Source organism: Pinus tabuliformis, chromosome 2_2 (assembly GCF_031772625.1).
Source record: "Pinus tabuliformis cultivar Carrire ecotype Pingquan chromosome 2_2, CPIR1, whole genome shotgun sequence".
NCBI classification, from domain to species: domain Eukaryota; kingdom Viridiplantae; phylum Streptophyta; class Pinopsida; order Pinales; family Pinaceae; genus Pinus; species Pinus tabuliformis.
Window position 1 is genome coordinate 219,501,928 of NC_142300.1, and position 12,903 is coordinate 219,514,830.

Sequence of the window (12,903 nt, forward strand, 5' to 3'; positions counted from 1 at the left end):
TCAGTGTTAATGTTGTCTAGTGTGTCTTTTATGATAGGGAGAATTCCGATATACTTACCATATGTGGAGCACCATCCAATATACTCAAAGGGTATGTGGAGAACGATCCTATATACTTATGTACGTGGAATACCGACTAACTGCAGAATGTCACCCATACAATTAACAATAAATTCTGTGTTTATAGACACCATAACATGCCTTCTAACCTAAATCTACTAAATATGATGTGATTAATTAATGCATTGGTAACTTTTAATTGATTTTATTGTTTTTATTTTTATCGAAGTAGTTAAATGTGTATGGTAACCAACCAATATAGTAATTTAATTTCAATGTAGCTAACATGAAATGTAACCTTCTCACTTCAATGAATCCTATCTACGAAAGAGAGAAGACTTCATTCACTTTTCAACAATGCAAGAATCAATGAATCATTTGTGAAATGCGAATCAAAGAGAATGTAATATACATGATTCTTGGCCTCCCTCACCATAAGCGGGGAATTTTTTGAAAAAATAAACCTAAGTTCCTTAAAATCCAAGCGAAAAAATAATTTCCACAACAAGCCAAACAAGCTCAAATTAATCTATCTTTTTATGAAAATAATCCAAAATTATTTACTATCGACACAAGGAATTCTTAATCAAATCATTGAAAGAAGATAGATTCATACAACCAATTTCCAAAATTAAGAAATTATCTTTTGATAGATTAATGAAACTAATCATTTCCAAAGCCTAAATATGCAAAGATAAACAAACTACACAAAAATACATTTAAACACGACAATCCAAGCTAAGGTTGAATTTTATCAGGTGAACACAGGCCCAAAAAGTCATAAGCAAACTTTTCAAGACCCAAATGGCAAAAACCTTATTTTTTTAAGTGTGGTGTCACTTTGTTGCTAATAGTAAATTGAGAAAATGTCGCTTTGCTGCTAAAAAGCAGAGTACGACACCCGAGAAAAAAAAATGCATCCACAACAAAAAATTTAACTTTTCAAGTATCTAAATATAATCAGTCAAGGTAGTGGAAGGAAATAAGAGAACTCATGAAGGCATATAGAAGATAAAAAATTCCCTAGTATGGTCACTAATTTGTTAGGCGAACAAATATGGTCTTGCAAACAAGACAAGATCTCCCTAGACTCAATGACTAAATCTAGTAACAAGTAAACAAACCAACAAATCTATCCCTAGGTTCATATTTATTGAATAAAAAATAGGAGTAATGGGATATAGAATCCATACCTTTTAATCAAAATGTTTGTTGAAGATCCTTGTTATAGTTTGATACAACCTTTCAATGTTCATTATCCATACCTACAAACACACTAACAAACAAAGGATCAAAGACATATGATATATAAATGATCCTATACAACCTATTCTTGTGATCAAGGAGACTAGTACTTAATATCATAACCAATGGAAAATGAAAGTAATCATACAATATATCAGATCTAATGGACAATATAGTGAGAAAGAAATACTATTTCGTATTATAATTGAATGAAAAATAGAGACACAACCTAGCCTTGATGTTGGAAAATCTCCTTCAAATAGTCTCCAATCCTCCCTTAAATGACAAGCTTCTAGTCTCAAATTGACAACATAAGTTTACATAAAAAATCAACCCCTTCCCCTTTGGTCTGTAGTGAATTTATAAGACAAGAGGAGAGTGTTGGAGATCCTCTTTCTAAGGATCAGATCCACAAAGACGGGGATTAGGGTTCCATAATGAGAGGGAATAGATTCATGAACTGTGGGATGAGGCCCAAATAGGTAGAGGCTCGAGTCCTTCTGTTGGTATAATATTACCCAACAAGGATTCTAGAAATTGTTTTCTATTTTTACCCACGTTAAAAGGTTGTCACACTTTTTAATGGAAAATAGAGCAAAATATTGCGCAGGGTACAATGATTGGAATTGCATTTGTGCAGATAATTGTTAGGAAAAGTGCAACACTACTTGAAAATATGTTTTTTAGCAATGTAATCCATGATCTTTGTTGTTTTCATAATGGTTTTGCTTCCAACATTGTAGGGGATTGCTGGCAAGAATTCATTGGATAACGAGAGATCCAGATTTGCAGTCATTTTCCAAATGGTGACAAAATGGCATGTAACAACAGGATAGTTGGGGGGCTTGTCAATCATTGTAATGCTCAAGCATTTGTATAACCATTGCGAAGGAAAGAGCTTCTTGGTGTCAAAGAGAAAGTTTTGGACACCTAACAATGAAGAGGAAGAAGAGAATATAAGGAGAATAAATATATTATTATAAATCTTTAAGGGTGCAAACCAATCAAATCTGAAGCCACATGTGATATAATTTTACCTAATTAATAAACACCCCATGATTTTTCACAAACATTCTATTTCCTTCTAACATCTTATATTACTATACCTTTCACCAGTACTTATTTATCTATGAAATTTCTTATAAAAACTAGTGAATATATCAAAATCAAATCGAAGAACATGTCATTCTTCTTCTACCATAAAACTATTAAAATCATATAACTTTTGTTAAAAAGGAAGACTCATAATTTCTATGAAAATTCATTGTCGAGTATGCAAAAATACCTTACCCTTGGTAATGGCGGTGTAATTTTTAAAACTTATTTGTGTTGCTTTCCTACCAAACATTTTATACACCACCACACTTTTGTCTTCTTAATATCATGTAGGTCAGGGAACCTCTCAAACCTAAATAGAAGTGAAAGATGCATAAAGAAAAAATTCCCATACTTTGATGGCAAAGTACATTGGCATCAAAGTGATATCCATCATTGTCTATGAATGTGTCACTTTACTCATTTGATTGTGATCATACCTAAATTTACTCCAAAATGAATATTTTCACTAAGTTCAAATTCTAACTTTATAAATTCTTGAAAGAGGATAAAATTTAAAATTTTCTCTCCTCAAAATTTGTTGTGAGAAAAAAATTAATTTAGATTTTGACTTAAATTTAAGTTTATTTCATTTATGTAATTCGAACCTAAACACATCTGTCAGGCCAGGGTAACTCCAGAATGAATGAGCGGAAGAGAAAACTGATTGATTTATTCATTAGCTAACTATCAATTATATACACAAATATGATGGATCAGTTCATCTTCTTGATGACTGTCCAGTTCACCCATCCGTTGAGGATTAAGTGTCAACATTCCCCCCCTTAATCTGAAGGGATGTTGGTGAGTCCAAGCATCGTTCTGAATCTTTCAAGCTTTTCTCTTCCAAGCGCTTTGGTGAAGATGTCTGCAATTTGCTTGCTTGTGGAACAATGACGGAGATGGATTGTTTTGGCCTCAACATGATGTCGGATCAGATGATATTTAGTATTGATGTGCTTAGTACGATCATGGGACTTTGGGTTCTTGGCCAACTTTATTGCAGAGGTGTTATCAATCATGAGTGGAGTTGATTGTATTTGTTTTACCTGCAAATCTTCAAGAATTTTCCTGAGCCACACAATTTCTTTCGTTGCTTCAGCTGTTGCCACATATTCTGCTTCTGTTGTGGAATCTGCTGGTACTGATTGTTTGCGTGATCTCCAGGAGATAGCTCCTGATCCAAGACTCATAGCATATCCTGAAGTAGATACCCCAGTTTCTTTGTCTCCATCGAAGTCTGAATCAGAGTATCCAATCAAGTTGAAGTCGTCCACCTGTGTATACTTGATTCCAAGGTCTTGAGTTCCCTTCAAGTACCTTAGAACTCTTTTTGCAGCAGACCAATGTCCCTCACAAGGCTTTTGCATAAACTTGGAGAGGATTCCAACAGCAAATGAAATGTCTGGTCTGGTAGTAGTGAGGTAGATGAGACTTCCTACAAGCTGTCTATACTTTGTTGCATCCTCAAATTCCTTTCCTTCAATAGATGTGAGCTTCAAGTTTTGTTCCATTGGAGTAGAAAGAGGATTACACTCTGTCATGCCAAATCTGTTTAACAAATCTCCAATGTATTTCTTTTGAGAAAGAAATATGGACTTTGGATGTTGGGTTACTTCAATGCCAAGATAGTAATGAACATAGCCCAAATCAGTCATTTATTTTTTTTTTCCTAATTCTTTCTTTATGGATGCAATATAGCTTTCATTGTTCCCTGTCATTAAAAGATCATCTACATATACCACAAGATATACAACTGTTTTGCCAACTTTCTTGACAAATAAAGTTGCATCATCAAGATCAAAATGATTGAAGTTGAGTTTCAGAAGATGCTTAGTTAGTTTTTCATACCAGGCTCGTGGTGCTTGTTTGAGGCCATACAAGGACTTCACAAGTTTGCATACTTTATGTTCATGTCCTTTCACAGCAAATCCTTCAGGCTGGGACATAAAAACATTCTCTTTGAGATCTCCATTCAAGAATGCAGTTTTTACATCCATTTGATGGACTTTCCAACCGTTCTGAGCAGCTAGTGCAAAGAGTGTCCAGATGGTGGCCCATTTTGCTGTGGGGGCAAAAGTTTCCTCATAATCGACCCCTTCCTTCTGTGCAAAACCTTTTGCCACAAGCCTAGCTTTGTGCTTGTCAAGTGAGCCATCAACTTTGTACTTGTTCTTGTAGACCCACTTGCAGCCAATTGGTTTGGTTCCAAATGGAGGATCAACCAGCTTCCAAGTGCCATTCTTTATGAGGGCATCATACTCCTTCTGCATCGCTTCTTTCCATTCATCATGAGAAGCAACTTCTTTGAAGGAAGTTGGTTCAAAATCTGTAGACAAGTTCAATTCACAATCATAAGTAACATCCATATCAACAGGTGAATTAGAGTTATTTACATCACCTCCATCTTGTCGGTTTGTATTTCTGGTTCCTGTTTTTCCAATTTCATCAGGATGAACACTTTCAAGTGTCTTTGTCAGCCACTTTGGGGGACCTTTCTGAAATGGTCCAGGCTGCTCTGTTGATTGAGTTGGGTCTGAATCAAGATTGAGTCTCCCAATTCTATCAATTACATCACTTAAAGCATCATCCGTTGTTGGAGTGTCATGCAGGGGAGATTGTTCTTCAGAAGAAGATTCCACATTTTGATCTAGTATAGGAATCCCCCCTTCAAGATGTGGAATCTGATTATCAAACTCTTGAAATGATTTCGGTTTTGTGAATCTATCCAAGCGATCAAGTTGCCGCTCAACAACACTGTCAGATTTGGATGATTCAAGAAAAATGACATCTCTAGATAAAACAAACTTTTTATTTACTTCATCATAGAGGTGGTATGCTTTAGATGTGTTTGAATACCCCAGGAAGATACACTTACGACTTCTAGCACCAAGTTTGTTTCTATGTACCTTTGGTATTAAAGCATAACAGGTGGAACCAAAGATCCTGAGATGTTTTACCGAAGGAACATGTCCATACCACAATTCATAAGGAGTCTTGTTTCTTATAGCACTAGATGGACATCTATTCTTTATATATGCAACACATAGAACAACATCAACCCAAAACATTGTCTTTACATTTTTGAAGAAAAGCATGGATCGTACCATATTCAAGATTGTTCTATTCATTCTTTCTGCTACACCATTCTGTTGGGGATTATAAGGTACAATTGTTTGATGTTTAATCCCATGTTGGCGAAGATAGTGTTCAAATTCATTTGATGTATATTCTTTTCCATTATCAGTGCGAATAGACCCAATATGAGATTGTGCATCATTTTCAATCCACTTATGAAAATTATTGAATGTTTGAAAAGCATCAGATTTGTTCTTCAATAAATAAACCCAACACATTCTGGTGTAATCATCAATAAATGTCATGATATATTTATTTCCATTTGCAGAAGAAACAGGCATTGGACCACATAAATCTGAATGAATGAGTTCAAGCTTCCTATGTGCTCTTGAATGTGAATCATGAAAAGACTGTTTGCTATGCTTTCCTAGAATGCAAGAATCACATTGCTTATGTTTTCTAGGAATTGTAGGCAAACCAGCAACACCATTTTTCTTCAACAAGCGAAGACTATCATAGTTTAAATGTCCAAATCTAGCATGCCATAATAAACTTGATGGAAGTGTACCTTCTTCATGATGAGAAATATATGAGAAATGTTGCGCATGAGCAGAGGTTCCTTGCAGTTTAAGAAGTCTTTCTTCTTCTATACCCCTCATGACAAGTGAGTGGTCAGATGCCTTTCTTACCTCAAGCTTTCCATCAAACATGTGAATGGAGTGACCTTGCTGGCGGATGTGGACCAGGGACAACAAGTTTCTCTTGAGCTGTGGGAGATATAGAACATGATCCGGAAGAAAGTCTGGAAGACCAAGAAGTTTAAGCCTGATTGTGCCAAGCCCTGATGGCTTGATTTTTGACTGATCTGCAAAGTATACTGCTCCATCAACATTATCAGTGAAATCTTCAAAAAAATCTTTCCTATGAGTCATATGATAGGTTGCTCCTGAATCAAGCAACCAATCATTTTTCGAAGAATCAAGTGAAGCATTAAACAAATCTTCATTTACTCCAATGTTACATTGTGCCTCAATATAGTTAGCGGATTCAGGTGCTTTACCTTTGTCTGTGTCATCAGTTTTACCTTTCTGCTGATTTCTTCTTTGCTCAATCTTTTCCCATGGTAGCTTGCATGTAGAAGCATCATGTGATCCATTTCGTTTGCAGCGAATGCAATGTAGATCTGCCTTTTCTTCTTGAGAATGTCTGCCCCCCCTGCCTCTGAAGTATCTTCCTCTTCCTCTTCGTCCACCTCTTCCTCTTGTAGAATCTTGAGCACGATGCTTTTCTTTATGAGCAAGGCAAACAATCTCTTCAGAAGATTCAGGGACTGTTTTCTTTCCAAAGGCTTTCTCTCTTTCAGCAAACTTTTTCACAAGAGACTCAAAGGTTATGTCTTTAAGATTTCCATTTGCTTATAAAGACTCAAGATAATTGGAGTAGGTAGGATAGAGTGTTTTGAGAAAGGCAATAAGAGAGATATCCAGCTCAAGCTTAGTGGATTTAATATCATGCATTATAGACTTTATTTCAGATGCAAGAGCAAGAGGATCATTATTTTTCAGTTCAAGAGTGAAGAGTTTAATCATGAGCCGAACAACTTCTAGTGCAGAATGTGTATCATAGAGTTCTTTCAGCTTTTGTAGAGCTTCAAAGGCAGTGGAATAGGATGAAATATGACAACTTACTTCTTCATTTACAGATGTTGCGATCAATGCATAGGCTTTGCTGTTCTTGTTTTCCCAAATGGCGAGTTCTTTGTCTGATGTAGGCTGCACAGGGTCTTTTTCTTCTTCTCCGACACACACTCCCTTCCACAACTCATTGTAGATGAGGGTGTGTTTTACCATCCGAGACCATTCAGAATAGTTCTCCTTGCCAGTGAGAACTATTCCGACCATAGAGATGATTGAATGCATTCTATAAAAAAATACTTCTTCTGAAAAGAAAAACTTTTGCTGATAAAAGGAACTTCTGATGAAAAGAGAAACTTTTGCTGATAAAAGGAACTTCTGATGACAAAAAAAAAGCTAAAAGTTTTGTTGCAAGCTTTCCTAGCCTATTCCTTCTGCCACAGATTCCAAAAAAAATATCAATCTTTAGATGTTTAAGACACTCGTTCCTTTATAGCTAAAAACTGTCTCCGGGGAAGCAACACATGCTACAGAGTAATTCTATACATTTTTACTTGTTCTCGGCACATTGCAGTGGTACATTGGTACATTATTCTATGTCTCTATCGTGGTAGCACACCTTTCTCTATGATTAGCATTTCGGTTTTGCGAAATTTGTATGGCATCGGTCTCAATACAGTTTATATAATGCCTCTCCAACCATTCGCTGATTGCCCTGAAGCAATCTCGTCATCATCCTACAAACATAACCACAACCATTAGCAGTCTATTTGCATATAACGATATATGCACAGACTATGCATCATCTTGCGCTTTGAATGAGATCAAGTGATAAGCATTAAGCATTAAGCGTGAGCCTTGATAATGCTGTCGCCATCGTATGCCCAAAAACGCGGCGTTGCTGTTTTACGAAATGCAATGATATAATCCAGTGGGCCGCGGATAGAACTCTGCCTCTGGAGTTTAGTACCACTGCAAAACCTCGCCCGGGAACTTTTCTGCTGAAGCGAACGAAGTGAGCAAAATAACGTTCACAAAAAAAAAGGATCTAGAAATGGCAAGGGCATTGATGCCAGAAGCAATCTCTCCACGTCTTTTGAGAGACCTGTGCGGCGAATAAAAGGAATAAAGTCATGCTCCTGCTGCGTCTTCCATAGCAGCCGAAGCTCAATAGGTACACATCTTGCGTTACATCGAAAAGCAACTCGTAAAGCTCCAGAATCTGCTCGGGGCTTCCGTATTCAGTGCTTCAGGATAGAGAGCAGAGAGCGTTATGTCAGGCAAACGCTCAGGCGGATGCAGCGCTGGTGCGCCAGAGAGCAGAGGAGTTATGTCAGGCAAACGCTCAGGCAATGCGCAGAGTAGCGCTCAGGACTGAGCAGCTCTCAGGACAGCAGGAGTTACTGCTATTTCTGGGACCTGTGCTATGATACCATGTCAGGCCAGGGTAACTCCAGAATGAATGAGCGGAAGAAAAAACTGATTGATTTATTCATTAGCTAACTATCAGTTATATACACAAATATGATGGATCAGTTCATCTTCTTGATGTCTGTCCAGTTCACCCATCCGTTGAGGATTAGGTGTCAACAACATCAACCTATGTGTGCATTTATGTCAACCATCATATGTGGTATGTTGGTGCTTCCTCGTAATTAAGCCTTTAGGGCACATCCTTCTAAAATCTTTCCTTGTGTTCTTTCATAAATCAACATTAGTATTCCTATCTTAATTTTGGATGACATTAGGCCATGCACTTGGTTGACTTCACTATCACAACCTACAATCTATTCATGCCCCTTTTCTCCTAACTATGTTTTCCCCATTCATCTCTATACACAGATAAATCTCTTGTACTCTGGATCACATCCCCTTTATACAAAGTAAGCCTACCATTCTTCTAGGTGTCTCCCTTCATGCAAATTGTCACCTCAACTCTTTTACACCCTATCCTAAAATTACATGTATTCTTTGTGATCTCCTATGATGTAGTGTGGCATCTCCTTGTTCAATTTTGTTCATAGATTTGTCAATTATTGTGTATCCTAATTCAATTTGTACCCCACAAGGAAGGATGACTTACATTTCACCATCAAACCACTTTGCTTACATGTGTTCAACCTACTACAAACCCCTACACCCATCAATTGTTCCCCTCACAACATCTCAATGTAGAAACTCTCTTCTCACAAATACACAATCACCTCACATGCTTGAGTTTGCATATATAATGTGTGCATCTATAGCATTTGTTCCCCTCCACTATGTGATGAGATAAATACAAGTAAAATGCATCTATGTATTTTTATTCCTAAAGCCTCATTAACAAACTACCATTTTGAATTCCTACCTAGTTTGTATTCTTTCTTCTTATAAATCTAACATATATTAGATGTTTATGGAAATTTATAAACTTTATAAACATACAAGTATTAATTCAACCTTTAAAAAATCACAACTTATCTATTATATATCCACTTGAAATTTAACTCTAACGTTAATATTGGCTTGTGTTTATGCATTTCTTGCACTTCTTGCTTGAACACCTTTTGATTGTGGTTTCAATATTATGCTATAATATCCATAGAAGTAAGAAGGCAATAAATGTAAACCTCTACATAAGAGAGAGAAAATATAGTTTTTCAATAAAATGAATATATATATATATATATATACACACACACACACACACCACAATGTCTTGCACAAGGATTTCCTTATAACCATTTCATTAGCTAAGATTATTTAATGAGTTGTTTTAATTACTTACTTTTAAGTAGTTAATCCTGAAAAATGATATCTAATATGTTGCAACGCAAAATCCCCATGGTTATTTAACTTGCTTATCACTTAATATTAGTTATGACTTGTAATTTAAACACCATTTTTTGGTGATTAATAAATCTACAGTGGGGATGACCTTGTACTCACCTGAACAAGGTTGATTCCATTTGCTACCACTATAACCACTAGGTACACCACACCCACCTCTAACATAGACATGGGTTAATCTAGGGATTAAACCAAAAACCTTATAGTGTTTTACATAATACATTTACATGTTTTGTCAAATAAGCTACCCTAAGTTACAATTTAAATACCTTAAATCACTTTTTTTATCAACTTGTTTGAGTTCTCTGGATATTACATCAGGCTTGACTTATGGTTTGAGAAACCACTACAAGAGCATTTAAGCCTTCAAAATCACTTGGGGACAACACCCCACCTGACTAGATTTTTGCCCAGGAAGTTTCGGACCGGTGACCTTCACATCACGAAATGATTGGACAATACACCTCATCATTGTTTATTCTACGCCCCATAAACACCTTAAATTATGTTATTATATTATAATTATTAAAATATATAATCATAATAATAAAATACTTACATATCAAAAAATAAAAATAACAATATGATAGAAATATTAACAAAATCTAAAGTTTTAAAATTAAAAAATCTTTACATAAAATATTATATTATAAATACATTTAATTCAAAAATACAATTTATATTACTATAAAATTTTTCTTTATAGTAAATATGATGATGACAATATTAATTTAATGTTTTTTTTTGTTTTTTGTTTGTTTTTGTTTTGTTTTGTTTTGTTTTTTTTTTGTTTTTTGTTTTTTGTTTTGTTTTCTGAGTAGTTTAAGGGTGTTTTTTCTATCTTAACTCTCTTAATGTCACAAATATGGGAAATTATTTGATCCAATAATATTTTGGGAGTTGTTTAGTACTCAATTTCACTATACTCATCACACGAATTTATTCTTATTTTAACAATGTTGTTTATCTTCTTTATGTCAATCAAAATAAAAAAATATTTAACCTAGCTCTTTATAATATCTTAATTTCCTTTATTCTCTAATTCTTTATCTCACCACAAATTCTAATGTAAAATATTTTAACATTATCAATGTTTTGCAAAATGACTTAATAATATTTAAATATTATCAGTATTCCACAAAATGACTTAATAATATTTACGATTTTATTCTTTATTCTCAAGTGATTTATTCAAGACTTGGCATATTTATATCATCCTAGCTTGAGTCCTGTAGTGCCCACTCTAGTTTCCTGACCCTAATATGACATTATCTTAGATACTTTATTCTTTGAGGACCTCAGGTTTATGATCCAGACACATGACTCTATTATTAGTGATTGTGATATTAGTGGTTGTGATGTTTATGTATGTTCTCCATTGACATTATGATGATGATAGTATTAATGGTTAGGTATGTTCTCTATCAGTATTATGATGTCTGTAACATTAATGGTTATGCATGTTCTCTATTGATATTATGATGATTGTCGCATAAATGGTTATGTTTGTTCACTATTGAATTTATGATGATGATAGCACTAAAGGATATGTATGCTCTCTATTGATATCATGATGATGATAACTTTGATGGATAGGTATGTTTTCTACTGATGTTACGATGTTGATAGCTTTGATGGATATGTATGTTTCCATTGATGTTATGATGATGATAGCCATGATGGATGTGTCCCCTATGTTACCTACTTGCATTAGTTCTTGTTCACAATGAACAATGATGCGAATGACTAGGTGATGGTGATGATGCTATTATGACAATGGCTAACACTGAGAAACCTTGTTACTGATGATTATTGAGTATGGTAGGAAACCACCAGAGGCACTCACATATGACGAGTTGACAACACCTGGTTTGATGAAAATTTATATTATTTTATCTTTGAAATTGTAAGTCAATTTTGAAATCTTCTATATATGTTTATCTATATTATGATGATATGTTAGTGGTTGCAGGCACATATTAGTTTCTTGGCCAAATGACTCACATATGGGTGATGGGGTTGTACAATTGGATGGAACCACATGGGAGGGGTGGGACAGTGTCCCTGATCTCACCCACTAGCACTCCCGCCATGACTTGGGCTGGAAAGATTGAAACACCTTCGCCTTAAAGATCATGATGCCATGAGGGCAAGTCCCAAAGTTGGTTCGCTCATGAGGATTTTACCGGGGGGCGCACATCAAGGTGGATTCCTTGATCCCCGACACCATTAGTCTCACTATAGCAGGAAACATAATAGATGATAGTGGTCTTTGTTGTTGCACCTAAACGTTCCCCTCATAGCCACTGAATGCTTGAAGGGCAAGTGGTGTGGCACCCTTGGAAATTCAAGGGAATTTCTTGAAGGGAACAACCAACTTGGCACCCTTGGCATCACAAATAAATTGTTAGGCGTGGCACCCTTGGAACTTCAAGGGAAGTTCTTGAAGGACACGACCAAACTTGACACCCTTGGAATCATTAAAAATAAATAAATAAATAAATAAATATAATCAAGATATGAAAATCAGGTAAATTCATGTCAAGGGTAAATGATGTTAGAAACCAAGGTAATTAAATCAAGAATAAAACTTGGGTTAAGAGGATCATAGGAAGAAATAAAATATTTTATCTTAAAAACTCTACCTTTCCCATGTTGGAAAATATTAGGTAGGTAATGTAGTTTAATTAGGTAAAAAGGGGAAAGAGGGACATAAATGTAAGGATAAATATTAATCCTAAAATAGTTAAACCTAATTAAGAGAAGAGGATGGTAAATTAAAATAATATTAATAAATTAAATTTTAGAGAAATTTAGAGAACCTCCATGTGGCAACAACCAACATAAGAATATCCATCTAAGAGATAACTTGAGTTAAATTAGGGAGTAGATAGGGGATCAAATCTTGACCTATCAATTGACTTTAGTAATGAACACAAATTAAGGGAGTAAAAAGGGG